Source organism: Budorcas taxicolor, chromosome 24 (genome assembly GCF_023091745.1).
Source record: "Budorcas taxicolor isolate Tak-1 chromosome 24, Takin1.1, whole genome shotgun sequence".
Taxonomy (NCBI): Eukaryota; Metazoa; Chordata; class Mammalia; order Artiodactyla; family Bovidae; genus Budorcas; species Budorcas taxicolor.
Window position 1 is genome coordinate 14,319,434 of NC_068933.1, and position 17,582 is coordinate 14,337,015.

The 17,582-nt window shown below is 47.0% G+C and overlaps 1 protein-coding gene across 1 annotated transcript in view; it reads right to left on the reverse strand.

Moving 5' to 3' along the window:
* IRF2 (interferon regulatory factor 2) overlaps window positions 1-16,866 on the reverse strand; it is an 83,834-nt gene extending 66,968 nt beyond the window's left edge. Inside the window, exon 1 of the mRNA XM_052661365.1 lies at window positions 16,696-16,866. The gene's annotated coding sequence lies outside the window, so the exon portion shown is untranslated. The remainder of the gene's footprint in view (window positions 1-16,695) is intronic.
* Window positions 16,867-17,582: the final 716 nt, after the last annotated feature.

Sequence of the window (17,582 nt, forward strand, 5' to 3'; positions counted from 1 at the left end):
TAACAAGTAACAAATAAGCGGGAGGGGGGAGGAATATTGCTAAAGCATGCAACCCCAAAAAAGAAAAACTGTACCATTTTCACAACATTTTTTGCATTGCAGGTGAACCAAGTTAAGTATGTTAGCAAACTTCTGAATTACATTTATTTAACATTTCATTCAAAACAGAACCTTGTGAAAAGCTCTGTGGGGAATATAAAGCCAATCAGGACATGATCTTTGTCCTCAAAAAGGTTACATTATAACAACAGAGGCAGGAACAGAAAACACCCAGCTCTAAAATTAGGCATCCTAGAGAAACAAATCAAAGATGCCAAAGCTTCCCATGATGAGCCTGAAGTTATAATACACTCCTCCAGGCTTGAACTCATCAACACAACTGATTCTTGGTTTCTTCTCTGTACTGGACTCACCCTGGTCATTTCATAAACCTGACAATCACAGGACTCTGAGCTTTCTGGAAGGCATTTTGTGGGAGTTTTACTAGATTACATCAAAACCCAGAAGAGAGGGCTTCAAAGAAGAGGGGGCATCTGAAGCGGGCTTGGAAAGGTAGGGGATCTCAGGCCTCAGGCGGAAAGGAAGGAAAAAACTTCCAAACAAAGGGAGCACAGCAACAAAGCAAAGGGCGGACGCAGCGTGTCATGTCTGAACCATTAGTAATTCGGAGAAGCTATGCCCCAGGAAAAATGGGCGGATATGGGCGAGAAACAGCCGGAAGGCTCCCTGAGGCTGGCTGGCTAACAGAGAGACCTTTGTCCTTGCACCTTAACAAGGGTCCCTGCCGACTGGTGAGGGGAGACACCCTCACACACCCCGGGGCACACGCACACGTGGCTGAGGTGTCTCCCACCTGCTGTCGGGGCCTCGCTCCTCATTAGAATTAGAAAACACCGTTCGGGAGCCCTGTTGGCTCTGAGGTCCCACAGAGGAGGTCTGTCTGGACAGGAAATGACAAATGGGAGAACTAGGTCAATCATTCCGGAGTTAATTCATCCAGCGTTTCTTGAGTGCCGGGCATACCCAAGTTGTTGTGCTGAGCCCTCCCACGACGGTCCTCCCAAATTTATAATCAGCTCTAAAAGGCAGTTGTTGATAAGAAACCTGGAGCGTGATCTATTGAAACATAACACAGAAGTATCTTGGGCCTTTGAATAAGACCTTCAAACTTAAGCAAAGAGCCCAGCACATATCCAATAAATGCTATCACTGCAGCCGTTAACCTAGTAACGGCCTCTGCCCTGTCACCTGGTTATGTTGGCAGGGAGGGTGGGGGGCACATGCAGATGGGAAGAAGTCCCACTGGGTGCACCCATACACGCGGCTTCCCCCAGGCTTCCTGAGTAACTGAGGCTCGCCCCTAAGGTTCCATGAGGCAGCCCTTCCAGGCTCTTCCATCATGCCACTCAGATAACACGGCCAAGTGCACCGCGGATACGATGCCAACCGCAAGTCCCGCTGCGGGGATGAAGCCAGATCCAGTCACTCCTGGAGCCGCTGGGACGCCTCACCCTAAACACTTCTGCTGTGCCAAGTTCTGGCTTGGGGGCACCTGGGCCATCATCTTGGTTCTCTAACTTGAGTTTCTCATCTGTCTTAACAGCAGCAGTCTCTATCGCCCCCTTACTTAAGTATTGTGAACCTAGTCATCATAACTCCTCTCTCACTAAAAGCCAAATCAAAACACACAGAAGATACAAAAAGTATTTTTGTACCTTTGCATCACTTCCTCTTAGAAACATACAGAAACGTCTCCTAGACAGGCCTGGTTATTATCAAAAGCAGAATCTGGTCCTTCCTGCAGTGCCCGTGTATCTATGAATGAAAGGCATGCATCATTCTTAACCCTTCTATCTTCTCTTAAGCATGGCAGGCTCACAGCTGACTTCCAACTGCTAAAAAGTCACTACCTATATCATCTTCTAAAATGTAAGGAGTGGGGAGATGTTCCAAATCCCCAATGACCCTTCTCCCCCAAAACTTGCTCTATAACTCAGAATAAGGCCTTTCCTTGCTAGTAAACACAGGAACACATGCACTGAAGGAAGTGTTCGTGCCTACCAGGAATGATCCTTGACACTCCCTTGACCCGTCTGCTCCCATCAAACAAGAGAACTCTCCATCCACCAAGAGTGAGTGGAAGGAATTTCCAACCCTTCATGGTTTTGTTCTTACTGCTCTTTCAACCAAAAGATGCCCTGAGCCCCCACAGGAAACTGGCTGAACCTGCCCTGTTCCTACAGCTGGTGGAAATGCAGTGAAGCTCGCCTCCACTGCCCTGGTCAAAGATAGAGCCCCTGCCAATTTCTTCTCATAGCCTTTGCTGTTGTGCTTCCATTAAGCACATCTTTTGTTCTTTTTGCTCCTACAGATAGTTATTTCCCTGCCTGTCTCTAACTAAATGATAAGCTCCGTGAGAAGCTGGAATTGTCAATTTTCCATCTCTACACCAGCAGTCCAGAAACATCTGTTGAAGGAATTAACTCTGCTGAAAGTTGTATTTAAAATATTTGTCTGCAGGAAGGAGTCTTCAACTTAACTTCAACATCATATTTGTTTTCATAGCTACTTGAGGCTAGTTTTACAGACTTTTTTCAAAGTCTGGGCCCCAAGCCTGAAGGGAATACAGATTTTTACAGCTATCTATCTGCTTCCCAATTATTTACAGTTCACTCTGAGTTATTATCCATATATGATCTTGTCAGGCTACATTAGTCAATAAAGACCAACTTCTCAAAAGGATTGAGTGAAGCAGAAAATTCGAGCAGAACACAAAAGTAAACCAACAATAAATTTGTTACTGTAAAGTTGACATTTCACTGAATTTGTCGTCTACTATAGCTCTTATTAAGGACAAATATATGGTTTCTCATTTTGTCAATTATTCACAATAAATACACAAATGCTTTCATTCATTTTTCCCAGCAGACTTGTAATAACAATACTATTTTGCTTCATCTGCTCAAATGGTAGTTATCAAACCACTGCTGAGAGTATTATGTATAAATTTGCATGCCCCCGAATGTTATTCTGAGGCTGCTTTTACTCAGTTTTATCCAAAATACCTCAAAAGTACTGAACCCTAGGGTCTTTTTATGAGCCCCAAGTATTGAAGGTACTTATATTAGTCAGAGACGACCATATGAGTAGCTGATACAACTAATTCACTACATATTCAAGCATTATGCTTTTTCTCTTACCAGAAATTTAGGATTCAAAATGTAACAGAAAAAAATCAACTCTTTACTACTGATTTCAACAAAATGTACTAAGGACTTAGTCCGGCCACGTGACCCTGGGCAGGCTGCTTGATTTCTCCAGCTGTAAACATGAAGCACCCTTAGCTGATTCCCCATTTCAGAGTCCACTCTGATATAATTCATTCAGCATAATTTAATTCTTCAATAGGTGTTTTATCAGCTCTACAACATCTCAAAATTTTTCAAATTCAAATTCTGAAAAATTTTCACTGGTTTTATACTACATGTTATATACATACTGTAACAAGGGAGAATGTTCTGTGTTTTCAGACCATACTAGTATTTCAGAGCGTATCTTTTGAGCTTTCAGACTAGACTTTGGAACCCATAAAATAATGACTTAATCCTATAACTCAACAACAACAAAAAGCAACCAGTTCAAAAACAGGCAAAGGACTGGAAGAAACATTTCTCTAAACAGGATATACAAATGGCCACGAAGCATGTGGGAAGATCCTCAACATCACCAGCCATTAGGGAAATGCAAATCAAAACCACAGAGACAGTCAAATACCAGTTAGGATGGCTATTACCAAAAAAATTCAAGGGAAGAAATTCTGGCTAGGATACGGAGAAACTGGAACCCTTGTGCATTACTGATGGGAATGTAAAGTGGTACAGGTGCTATGGCAAACTTCTCAAACTTCTCAAAAAGTTAAACCTAGAGTGACCCACTGGACTGTAAGAATTGAAAGCAGGGACTCAAACAGATACTTCTTACAGCAGAGCTCACACCAGCATGACTCACAATAGCCAGTGGTAACGACAACCCCGAGGGCCCATCGAGAGATGAATGGATCAATTTCAGTCTTTAAAAGCAAAGACATTCTAACACATGCTCCAACGCTGGATGAACCTGAAAAGCATTCTGCTGAGTGACGTAAGCCGGGCACAAAAGGACAAATATTGTCTGATGCCACCTATATGAAGTACCTAGAGGAGGCAAGGAGAAGGGTGGCTGTCCATGCAGAGGGAGGTGGGTTTTTATTTAATGGGTACAGAGTTTCTGTTTGAGATGATGAAAAAAGGTTCTAGGAAAGGACAGTGCTGATAGCTGCAAACACTGTAAATGAATTTTATGCCCTTGGACTGTATACTTACAGATGTTTATAATAGGAAATTCTGTGTTATGTAACTTTTACCATAGTAAAAAAAAAAAAAAAACCAATGACCAGATGCATTCATGAACTCACTGCTTGCTGTCACTGTTTCCGTGAGCCCTGTCGTGGACAATAGTCATACTTTACTTTCAGGTAACCTGAAGGTAATCTACTGACCACATATACACATGCACAAAAAAGGATGGATTTTCAAAATTGAATATGGGCCAATTTCCCCTTCAGGGTGATGTCATCTCAAGCCATGCGAGGTATGTGAGGATCGAGGTTCTCCTGGCTCAAACCTCCAGGGAGGGATTCTGAGCTGTGTGTCAGCAGCAGCACGGCCAGTTCCAGTCTGCCCTCAGAGGGGAGCGGAAGTAGAAAGCGGAGATAACCACCGTCAAGGCTCAGACACTTCATGACAAAGGACAGCAGACAATGGCAAAGCAAGGAGGGAATGGAGAAGCAAGGCGCCAAACCCAGGGAGAGAAAACGGTAGAGAACCAGCCAGAACAATGAAACAAGACCTTGTTCTACGCCTGTGATAAGCTTTACTGAGAATCTGTCCCTTAGAAAATAAAATAGCTGGCCCCAAAACGTGCCGCGCCCGCACTGTGGTCTCCCAGACAACCTGAGACGGTGCTGGGTGGCCCACTGATGATGCAGACACCGCAAGTCACTTCTTTAACCTGAGGTCTCGGCCGCCCAGACCAAGGCTCCTCACTGCAGGGAACACATACCGTCTGCCGAGCTCACTCAGTTCCAAGCTGAAGACTTCTCTACCTTTCTATACGTCCTCTCCCGACATGGAGTCAGAACTGAGTACACAACTGTAGAGTAAACAGCAACTGGATGAACGATCAAAACTGCCCACTCCTTCGTTTCAGGGTCCAGACCGACCCCACTGCCCAGACTGCAACCCGACTTGCACCTTGACTTTGAGAGAAAAAACAAAAACAATGCATTCAAAGCACCTGTAAGCGAGGCAAATAAATAAACCCTCTCCTATAATATTTTAAACTCACTCTGACTTCCTGAATCACCAGGAGAGCTATACCCCAAAGGGGAAATAGTAGTTCACCCACATTGCCTCCTGGGGCCTTTGGACTTCGCTTCTATAACGGAGAGAAGAAAGGGGTGCCATCCGTGTCAGTCCTCAGGGCCACCGAGAGCACCCCACGAACCCAGGGCATCCCCTGGGGCCACCAGCTTCTCATTTCTCTGTCCCCTCATCCCTGAGGACCTTGACATTCCAAGTCAGCTCAACAGTGCACACAAGTGAAGTTTTCCCATATGAACGAAATCCCAACATCCCCCCAAAGAGTCAATCAAGATTTACCTCAGGATTACGATTTTAAAGTGAGATTATACTTTCCTGTTCTTCTGTCAGTTGCAAATCCCCAAACCTACTAGAATTCACTTAAAACTCATCTACAGTGTTTTCATTGGAAGAAAGCAATCAAGAAAGCTCTGACCCGCTGAGCAGCTGGGAATTTCTTTGCTGAAGGTTTGGTTTAGTCTTTATTTTTCTAGCTGCTGGCCCTGCTAACATGATTCAGTGAAGGTCGTATTTAATCTCACAGAGAAAAGCTACCTAAGCAGTTCTTAGGTAAGGCTTCAGGAAAAATAAATTGCCTGGGCTCTGTGGCTACGTCTGTTGCTTCTCCCCAACAATTACAGTCAGAGAGGACAAATGAAGACTACTGTTAAGATACCAGGGCTTGACTTCAAAAGAACTTCCCTGCCTATAAGTTATGGGCTGAAAGTTTGCTAATAACAAAGTTATTATTAATAACTAACCCACCAAGAAAGTAGCAGCTCCCAAATGTATACCTCTGGTTTCTCAGCAACTAGAGCTTATTTACATGTACCGGAAGGTATTACTATCAGCATCGGAACATAAATGTCAGAGGAATCGAGTGATAAGATTTCTGTAAAGGCCTCGGTCCAAAGGAGAAAACCAGACCATTTTTTCCACCTTCTGGATATTGAACTCCTTAATACAAAGTGATAACTGCTAACGCAAAGTGACAAATCCCAGGGTTTCCGGCCTCCATACATATACCACCAGGTTTGTAACACAAGAGAGGTCTCGTCCATCCATCTTGAGCTGGAATCCAGCCTTCGGAGCTAACCTTCGCTCTCGGGCTGAAAATCAAATCAACAAATATTTACCCAGTGCTTACTGCATATCAAGCACGGGTGGGGAATGCAAGGAAATACATCACGATCCCAGGTCTCAGATAACCTGGTCAGGGAGGTGTTGCAAACGGGAAAATCCAGGGAATCAACGTTTTTCACAGCACTTCAAAAGGGTGGAAAATATTCAAGGTGTTTGGGACTATGGCCAAAGGAACGGCACCCACGGTGTGTTGCTTCTGAAGAGATTCGGAGCATCTTATTATTTCAAGAGAAACGGGGGTTATTTTAAGATGAGAGGAGGTAGGGTTGGCAGGGGACACACGGGGAGACGCGGTTATAACCAAATGAGTGCTCTAACTCTCCTTTTTTTTCCTGGTTCTTTCAGATTGAGTCGCTGTATTTCCCTATATTTCTCTTCACAACTTGCTTCATTTCCTAAGTCCTACCCGGTCCAATATGGTAGCCACCAGCCATATGGCCGCTGCAACCTGGCCAGACTGAATTAAGATGTACTGAAGGTATAAAAGGTAACAGTGGGTTTTGCAGAGTCAGCATGAAAAAAAAGTAAGTAAATTATCTCATTAATAATTACATGTTGAAAGGATAATTTTCTGGACACACTGGACTAAATAATAGGGCATTAAAATTAACTTCACCTACTTCTTTTGGGGCTTCCCAGGTGGATCAGGGATAAAGAAACTGCCTGCCAATGCAAAGGACGCAGGAGACACGGGTTCAATCCTTGGACTGGGAAGATCCCCCGGAGGAGGAATGACAACCCACTCCAGCATTCTTGCTGGGAAAATTCCACGGCCAGAGAAGCCTGGTGGGCTGTAGTTCATGGGGTCCCAAAGAGTCGGATATGACTGAGTGTCTGAGCATGTGCTTCTTTTTACTTTTCTAACGTGGCTACTAGAACATTAAAAATTATACATGTGGCTCACATTCTATCTGTATTGGATAGTGTTGTCCTAATCAATATTCTTTCTTATCAGCTGTGCTTTGGCATTCTCCCTCTAAACCCCTAATGGTTACACCCAACCCCAGTTTCATAACCCATCTAAAAAAACCTCTCCCATGTCTATAAAGGAATCAAAACTATTCTAAAAATTTTTCCAGACACAAATTCCAGATTTGGAGGCTTCTTCAGTTATGGAAAGTCAGAAAGTCTCAATCACACTCCGATTGAGACACACAGAGTCTCAATCCCATTTAGAATCTCCCCATGGAGAATCCCATGGGGATTTGTAAAGTTTGCTATGTGGGGAAAATAAAACCTCCCGGATTTCAGGGCTCCTGTGAAACAGCCAAGCCACCTGTGACACAGGAACCAACAAGGTACAAAGACAGTGTACATAAGACAGGGCAGGTTGCATTCACTTCCCCTCGAAACGGTTTATTCTTCACCTACCACAAGAATCGGATCTCTAGCCATTTGTCTAAACTAACTGCCCTGCTCCAGAAGGATAATCAGACTTCTCTAATCTTCTCAAGAGGGCCAAATGGTTACAGCCTTGACTAGGTTCCTGCGTTAAGTTTGCAGGGTCTCAGGAGGTCCTACCTCTCTAAGCATGTACATTTCAAAAGGGGCAAAGCCATGACCTCATGGACACCTGTAGTTGTAAGAGCCTTATGTTCCAAAAGGTGAGGATGTTGACTCAGAAGAGGAAAGGAGCAGAGGGTTCAATCCCTGGGTCAGGAAGTTTCCGTGGAATAGGAAACGGCAACCCCCTCCAGTTATTCTTGCCAGGGAAATCCCACAGACAGAGAAGCCTGGTGGGCTACAATACATGGGGTCGCAAAGAGTCAGACACGACTGAGTGACTGAGCGCGCACACAATCTCTCTACCCACCCGCCTCCCCCCAACCCCGGACCATTGGCAGCGGAGAGGGATGGTCGTTCTGATGCCGTCTATGGAAGGTAATCCACACCCAGGTTCCATCAGTTTCCAGTGGTATCACTTCAAGGTATGGGGGCCAACACCATAGCATCTCTCTGGCTGCTGACCTGGTTGTAAAAATCAAGAAAGAACTCTCACCTCCTACCCCCTTGTCAGGTGCTTCCGTCACATACACAGAGGGCATATCTGTGAAGCGGGTAACATCTCAGACCCTCCACAGTTGCTGATAAAACAATGCGTCCCAGCCTCCCAAAGGAACCATCTATCTCGGTATCTTGAAGCCGTAAGAGCTGAATCAGGACAAGGGCATATCTAGGCACTCACTGGCTGGGAAAGCTCTGATTCTAGAGCCTGGCTCTGTACATTAAGGCAGAGAGGGCCTGGGAATGGCCAAGTTCATGAACAACACCCTCCTTAGCAACATCCGATTTACTTGTCCTCATCCACATTTACCAGGGATGAGGTTAACGGGGACACTTCAGAGTCGTCTTGAGAATATTTTTCTGGTTATAAATTAATTGTGAAAAAAAAAAAAGTAATTGTGTTGTTGTATTAAATTTGGGGGAGAAAGCCAAACATCCATAAACACACCATCCAAATGTTTCCTTCCAGTTTTTTTTTTTAATGATATATATACAAACACACACACGTTTTAAAAACAAAATTAAGGTCACAGTTGAAAATCCTCTTTTTCTCCATTCAACATACACCCCAAATACCTTCCCATCATTAAATGCAAAAGCATGAATTTTATCAGCTATCTGTACTCAGGGCCTGGTGCGCTGTACCGCATTTAAATGTGCTCCTATTGTTGGGGATTTAGGGTGTTTCCGAGTTCTCAGTATAACAGAAGTGAACAGTAAACATCCCTGTACATAAATCTTTGTTCTGCTTCTTGTTACTTCACATCTGTAGGTTCCTAGAAGTAGGATTACTGGAACAGAGAGCTCAACATTTTTAAGACATTAAGTGTACACAGCCTAACTGTATTCCAGAAAGTTTATTTCAAAGTACAATACCCCAGCTACAGTACCTAGCGCTTAGTTTCCAAACTATAGTGACCGCAGTACCAGCGATGGCATCCATAGCTCAGTCTTAACCCTGTGCCGATTCTCTTTTCCGGATTCCCTACTTACCTCCTACAACCTGGCAAAAATAAAAGAGCAGCAAGGAAGACGAGCATGGGGGAGGGGACAGCTTAAGGGCTATGACAGTACTGCTGATCCATTTCATCAACATGTTATCTTCTTTGAGGGGGCTGTGGTTGCCTCTAAAGGTAACTGAGTTTGAGTCTTAAGGCCTCAGGTCAGGGCACCAATTCCTCCATCCTCTCTGGCTCCAATACCACCTCTAACGTGGTTTCAACCATGCCCAAAGAGTGACCACTCACAGCCTCCTGTTTACTTGTCTAAAGTTGGCCATGCCCAGTAATTTGATCCCCCAGGAAAAAAAAAAAAAAAGGCCAAACTCCAAAGTTAGAAGTGGAGGGTCCTCTAGCATTTCAACTTGTTCTGCATTTACTATCAATTAACTACCAGCTTGTCTCTTTACTTGCAAAAACGTCTCAATGACATTTGTGGCGGACACAAAGTCTACCTGTCTGACTCCCTCTTCACTCTCTCTCACTCAACAGTTCAAGAGGCAATAATTTTCTACTCTACACCTTCGTCTCTTTTTTCATCACCTCCTTCCCTCAACTGTCACCTTCCCCACTCATACTCTACCACCCCCCACACCCACTGACACCCTAATCAGGTGCCAGGACGCTCTGGTCCACCACTGTCATTGTTCTCATCGCCTTCAACAATTTTAGGGCAAGGAGCATGGGAAAAGCTCTTCAAAAGTAACACGTTAGATATGACTTGAAACATGTATGTAGCTTCTCCTCACTCAAAACATCAACCTCATGACAGGGGAAAGTCCGCTGGATTCTAAGCTCATGGGGCCAGGAGCACGTCTTCTATCTAGAAGGTATTTCTTTGGCTCCTACAAAAACCTGACATCTGTAAGCTCAAAAAGAATAGATGAAATGGGAAGCTCATCTTTCCTTTGATCACATTAGGTTTGTGAGTATCAAATGCTCTTACACAGACAGCAACGGATTGCTAAGGATGCTGGAAAAGAAATTATTCATGAAACTGACAGAGCAACTGGTTAACTCTCAAAAATGTTTAATCAAAACTGGACCGGCTTTTATCACGCAGAACTCTAAAGCAAGGTATTTTGTTGAACTAAATTAGCCTTGCCCCTGATATAAAAATGCTTAGAACCAGAAAGAACGACACAGCCTTCTCATCTCATAAGTGTGGGGCTACAAGGTATGCACACAGGGCATGGGACATACGGAGCAGTACTGCCTGACTCGTTCTTGCTGGCTTATTAAAGCTGAATACTAAACTGATAAGGGGGAATATAAGCCAAAACAGAAACAAACAACAAACAAACCCATGACTCTGTGGCCTTCCTAGAGAGAGACAGGCTCATGAAACACAATGCTCCTCTGCTTGTTCAGAGCCGAAAATTCAAAATATCACAACCATACTACAGATCCCATTTCTGTATGACAAGCAAGGTCAAAGCAGGCAGAGTCAATGGGGAGGGGCCACAGATTACCTATTCAAAGAGCTGCCTAAAAGGTGGATAACAAGTTCCACCTGCTTGCTGTCCTCGTCCTGCATAGCCTGACCTGGGAGCCAATGAAAAAAACATGAAGAGATTCGGCCCTGCGAAGAGACCCTTGATTCAGTGGTTCTCTGCCTTTGCTCTGGCCCACACACCTGAGGGATAGGGATCCAGGACACCCTGGTCAATGTCAGAGGCTTACTCGGGGGATAGGGGGAGGGATTCTCAACAAGAAAGAGACAAGGAGAGGCAAGGGCTTGAGTCTCAAATCTGAAGGTCTGGGTAGTTTCTAAAAGCCCCCTCCTCTCCATGATTCTGATACACATAAGTCCCATCCCTCAAAGATGATAGAACCATGCAGCCCCATCTTACAGATAGGAAAACTAAGGTCCAGAAAGGAGAAGTGAGTGGAGAGTTAACAAAAGAACTGAAAGTCAACTCGAGCCTCTGGGCTCTTTGAGTCCATGCACCTTCCACTATCCAGCGTCTTGGACATACATAAAATAGTTATTCTGTATTTAATTCCTTACCATTCTCTATATTCTCTCAGAACAAGTAAAATCACTTCTTACTGAAAATTCTCTAAAAGAAAGTCAGTGTTTAACCCACAGTCATGATTCCCTGACTTGAACAGATATTTAATAAGCAAATGAAATAAGGACCCAACGTTTGCATTCATTTAACAAAATAATCCCCTCGGTTACTGCAATGGTTCATATCCTGGGGTCCCCGGACCCCCAGCAGAACTCAAAGTTACGGATAGGGGGACAAAGGAAGATGGCAGCTAGTTTCAGAACCTCAGAAGGTTCAACAGGACTAACAGTTTATCTAAGGAATGGCTGCCCAGGCTGCCTACAACATGGAGTTTCTCTGCTCTGGGTTGGAATTGGATCATCTATATTTGCTGATGCTGGTTCTCAGGTCAACCATGATTTCTAACTGCAGTGTGTTTCTGAGGAATAAAAACAGGCCCAAAAAGTCTTCCTAACTAAACACAATCTGTTTCAGAGGCTGTTTGTCAAAAGATGGAACTGTTAAGATGGGAAATCATCTTAAAAGCATCTTTGGAGGAAAAACTGCTGTTGACTATGGGTCTTCTGGAGGGGTCACCACCCAGCCTCAGGTACCTGCAGGCTTGATTTCCGTATTGCCTTTGGTATTTTATATAAAATATTGGCTTTGGGTTTAAATCTGGATCCTATAGATAACTTAACATTCTTTGGTGAAAAAAAAAAATCAAGATTTAATCAAATCTCATCACTCCCTTTCTCACCAGCCACCCCCACTATGAGGGCCACTGCTTGACCCTGCCTTGGGCATAAATTATAGCCGAATATTGATCACACCCAGGCCAAAAGTAGGGCACGAATGGGGTGAACAGGGACAGAGGCCCTAACTTCCAACCCCTGTGCTCAAAGGAACATGTGTCCCACACAGACCAAAAGAAGAACTGGCTTTACTGCTAAAAATAACGGACATTTCCCAACAATGTGTGTTATTTATATATACCCCTTTATGTGTTTTATATCTATTATAAACATACCACCTATTACATTTATTTTCACATATGCTGTCACATATCATTTCACATACATAGTGTCAGGTACATAGTGAGCATACAATAAACGCAACTTAACTGACTCGCTTTGAGGATGTCATAGCGGGCCTCCCCTAGGGGAACAGTGGTTAGGACTCTGAGCTTCCACTGCAGAGGGTTCAGTTTCCATCCCTGGTTGGGAAACTATGATCCCACATGCCCCGTGGTATGGCCAAAAATAATAAAGATGTTATAGCAAAAATTAAAATCAGTTAAGAGCATATCCGTAATAACAGATAATGAAGAGTCTTCAGCAACGAGGAAGAAAATTCACACTAAAACACAACGACCTTGGAAAGGATTTTTCTTGATATAAGGAGGGAAAATACACTGGTCCAATCATTTTTATTTCCATATCATTTGGTCTCCATGGACACCATCTAACTTTTGACAGAAAAAAACTTACTAACAATATCAGATGTCTTGTTAAAGATTTTAATGCTCTACATAAAATAGTTATTCTGTATTTAATTCCTTACCATTCTCTATATTCTCTCAGAACAAGTAAAATCACTTCTTACTGAAAATTCTCTAAAAGAAAGTCAGTTTTTAACCCACAGTCATGATTCCCTGACTTGTAAAGTTAGGAATGCATAAGAATGCATACGTGGTTAGTCGGTCAGTCCCATACGACTCTCTGCAACTCCAGGGACTGTAGCCTCCGCAGGCTCCTCTGTCCAGGGGATTCTCCAGGCAAGAATACTGGAGTGGGAAGTTAAGAACGATCTGATAGAATTCTGCAGGTGAATGCCTTACGCATTTGTAGACTGCTGTAACTTACACAACCTTCTTTCAAAACAGTATCTCATTTGTTCCCAAAAGCAACCCTATCAGATATTCAGTTACATTTGACTATCACCTTTCATAGAACTCACCCCTAAAGGTACTTACTGTATTTATTTTTTGGCTAGGTATGGTCAGCTCATCAACTAGAATGCAATTTCCCCAAAAGGTAAAGAAACTCCCTTCCTGTTCTCAGTTAAACCCACAGAACCCAGCACTGTGTCTGGGGCATAGTGAATGTTCTATGAATACTTATTAAATGAATAAAGTCCCTTATCTGCGTTAAGCCTTTTTCTGGTATGAAGCACATAACAGAACCATGTCCCCGATATCCCATTTAGAGTTCACTGGTCTGTTCACTATCAAAAGGAAAGTTTCACGAAAGTGCTCTAAAAACAATGAAGCTTATATGCCATGACACCAAGAATAAAAGAACAGTGTCCTTGAAGACATGACAAAATTTATGCACATCAAACTCCCCAATGGTAAATGCCCAAAGTTTTAAAGTTTCCACTACTAAGTTCAAACACCTTGAACTAGCTTTGGTATACTGAATATCTGCCTAATAAAGTATACGGGAAAGCAGAGGAAGGGAGAGACTGGGTCATGGTTCCTGGAGCTATCAGGACTTTGGTTCACCATATCCGTCTCCAGTTTAGCCACAAACCCCTAGTTTGAATTATCATGACACTTTAACAGGTAAGTCAGTCTGAAGTGTGCAGAATTACCTCTAACTTTTGAAGGACAAAAGAAAAAAAACCAACTCATTTAGAATGAAAAATGTAGATGTTTAATATTAAGAAGCAGTCACAAATCAGAACAGACAAGAACTGGGATCCAGGAGGCCAAAATCTAACTTCTTACACAACAGGCTGTTATAAATTATAACCATTCACTAATTATAGTGAAATTCTGGACTTTGCCCCATCAATCAATACATTTTTCAAGGTATTAAAAAATACCACATGAAGTCCTCAATATTCCATCTACTGAAGTTTCCTTAGAAAACACAAGTTTTTCCAGGATTTTGTCCTTTCCCTCTCCGAAAAAGGAGTGATAGGGGTGGTGTGAGAAAATCCTGAGTTCGGGTGCATGAAGGTAAATAGGGGTCATCTTCCAGGTCGTGGCGAGGAGAGCATGCATCTGCCTAACGTCAAGACCATCTACCTTCCCTTCCAGATTGTCACCAGGCCCTTCTCTGTACCTGCCCTTAAGCACCAAAAAGCAAAGCGCACGCTGCTTAGTCCTCAATGTTATCTGCAGTCGGTCTGAAAACTCATAAACGAATGCAGGCTTGACAGCAACCTTGGTGATTCCTGAAAATCCACAACAGGAAATGTAACTCTCCTCCACCCTCCCTCGCCATTCATCAAAAGCAGACCGAGTCACAGCGACGGGGAGGCCGGTGGCACAGGGAAGATGCCAGCACTCTTCTGAGCAGAGGACCGGGCGCATTACCGATGCCCACACTGGAGGGAGGAGGCAGGACAGGGAGGAAGCGGGGAAAATGTCCCCAAGTTCCAAACACTATCCTTTAGGGGCAAAGACGACAGAAAACCACGCCGCCAGTACGTGGCCACCTCCACTGCCAGTGCCAAGGGTCACATTTACAGCGATGACCAGGGGTCCCGCCGACACAGGCTGACCTCGGCGCCTCGCCAGGTGCCCGGAAGGCTGTTTATGCGCCCGGCTCGGGCTGCCAGCCTCCTTCCCGCTTCTTCCCCTCTAAAGGGGTAGGGGGTGAGGGCGGCCCACGCAGCCACACCTGGGGCCCAAACTGAGATGCCGGTGCGTCCTGGGGGCGGGGCGGGGCGGGGGGGGCGACGGTGAGCTGCGTCCTGAAACCCTTTCAACTTGCAAAAGGCTGCCCGAGCCCTCTCAGAGCCGGCTCCCTGGCACCGCGAGCAGCCGGGCGCCACGATGGGCCGCGGCGGGCATCGCTTGGTGGGCAAGCCCGGCCCGCGAGGCGGAAAGGAAGTGGCGGCCACGGCTTTGCACCAACCACGTTCGGCCGGCTGGCGAATGCCACTCTGCGCCCCGAGCGGGGTCGGAGGGCGCGGGGCGGGCACTCGCGTCCCCACCCCGCCGCCGCCCGCGCCCCGGAACCCCCTGGGGACGCCGGCACCCCCTGCCCCGGGCCTGCCAGCGGGGCGCCGCTCGGTCCCCGGAGGCTCCCCGCCCCCACCTTGCCCGCTCCGTAGCCGAGGCGGGTCAGGCCGAGCGCGCGAGGCCGGCCCGGGGGGCGCCCGCGGGGACCCGGAGGCGCCCGGCGCTAGGCCGCGGCCCGGACCGCTGACCCCTCCCGGGACTCGCCGCCCGAGCCGCCCCACCACCACCACGCCAGCCCCGCGCGGGGACAAGTGCAGCGACAAAGCCCCAGGGCCAGGCCGGGCGCTAGCCGGCGGGAAGGAGGACGCCGCGTCCCTCCCGGGCGGTGGCGGCAGCGGCCCAGCCCCCAGGAAGCCGGGCGCGCCGGCCAGGCCCCGCGCGCAGCCCCGATCGGAGCCCGGCCCCCGGCCGCTGGCACCCGATGCCCGCGACCCTTCCCCGAGCCCCGAGGGTGGGCGAGCCCCGGGGACTGCCACCGGGCGCCCCATCAAGTTTCCTTCGGCCGCGGCGGGTGGTGCCTCTCCCGGCCCGGGCGCGGGGCGCAGGCTGCGGGCGGACGGCGGGTTCCTGCCTATTTACGCCAGAGGCTGCCTGGAGAGAGGCGCCGCCGCCGGGCGCAGAGAACGACCCGCTCCCGTCCTTCGGATCCCGTGGCGCCGGCATCTGTAAACACACACACACACACACACACACACACGCACAGACATGCACGCGATCATGTTGTTTTTAAAAGGAGGCCCGACTCCAGCGGACCTGCTTCCCCACAAACAACACCTGGGGCGCAGGATCGCACAGAGCAGGTCTGTGTCCATGGAGCCAGCTCTCCGCATCTGCAAATCCAAAAGTGAAATTAAACCTCCACCAACCTCCTCCTCCTCCTCCTCCTCCTCCTCCTTGCAGCCTCAGCAGCAGCAGCAGCAGCAGCAGCAGCAGCAACCGAACCTGCTTCCCCTAAAACCAGATGATCCATAACAGCGCCGACTGTTCCTCCAAAAATCAGTATTAATATTTATGAACCTCAGCATTTTCCGTCTGCAAAACATCGTGTCAAACCATCAGGACGCGCGCACGCACACACACACACACACACACACACACACATCCCCTCCAGTCCTCCTAAACATGCCCTCGAGAAAAACACACACGCATAGTCCCGACTATTATTTGAAAAAAAATGTTACCTCTCAGTGTGCTTTTTTCACGCTACCAATACAATTCCGCAAGGCTTAAGTGTTGCTAGGGTGTGTGAAATGGAAATGAAAGCCCGTCAGTTGAATAATCGCAGGAGCAAAACTAAAAGTTACTCCCTGGCTTGCCTGAGAACAGTCCAGATCGAAAGCAAAACAAGGAGAGGAAACTGCGAAGCGCCGAGGCTGGAAATCCCCCCGCCCCCCGCCCTCCCGGAGCCTGGCTCGCTCCAGCCCGCCCTCCGCGCTCCCCCCGCCCCCCCCGCTCCGCCCTCCTCCCTCCGCCCTTCCTCCCCAGTGTTTGTTTCAAGCTTGTGCAACCGGGAGGTGCAGGCGGGGGGAGGCCGCGAGCCGCCCGGCCGGGAGGTGCGGAAGTTCGCCGCCGCCGCCGTTCATTGGCCGGCAGCGCCGCTTTCATCATTTCTCAGAAAAGTCAATTTCATTTTCACTTCCCCACATCGCGGCCGCGGGAGCAACAAGCGGCTGTTCGTGAGTGTGCCGCCCGCGCACCCGGGCGTTCAAACCACTCGAGCCGGGGGGTCCGGGGGCGAGGGGCTCTGGGGGCGCCAGCTTGGGCTCCAGGCGTCAGCTGGTTGGCGGCAGGAGGGGAAAGCAGGTACCCTACCGAATCCCCATCCTAAAGGGCGACCCGAAGGTCGGGAAGGAGGGAGCAGGCTGGCGGCTCGTGGAAGCAACGTTCTTGCCATCCCGTCGGTGGGGCAGGTGTTTACAGCCTCTGTTTTCCGAGTGAGTAAAAGTTCACTTTGTAACACTGCCCACTGCCAAGGAACACAAGGAGCAATGAACTGACAAGACAGCATTATTTAGATACTAGTGCAGTACCTGGGCCAAGCGGCGCGTCCTTAACCTTATTTAAACCC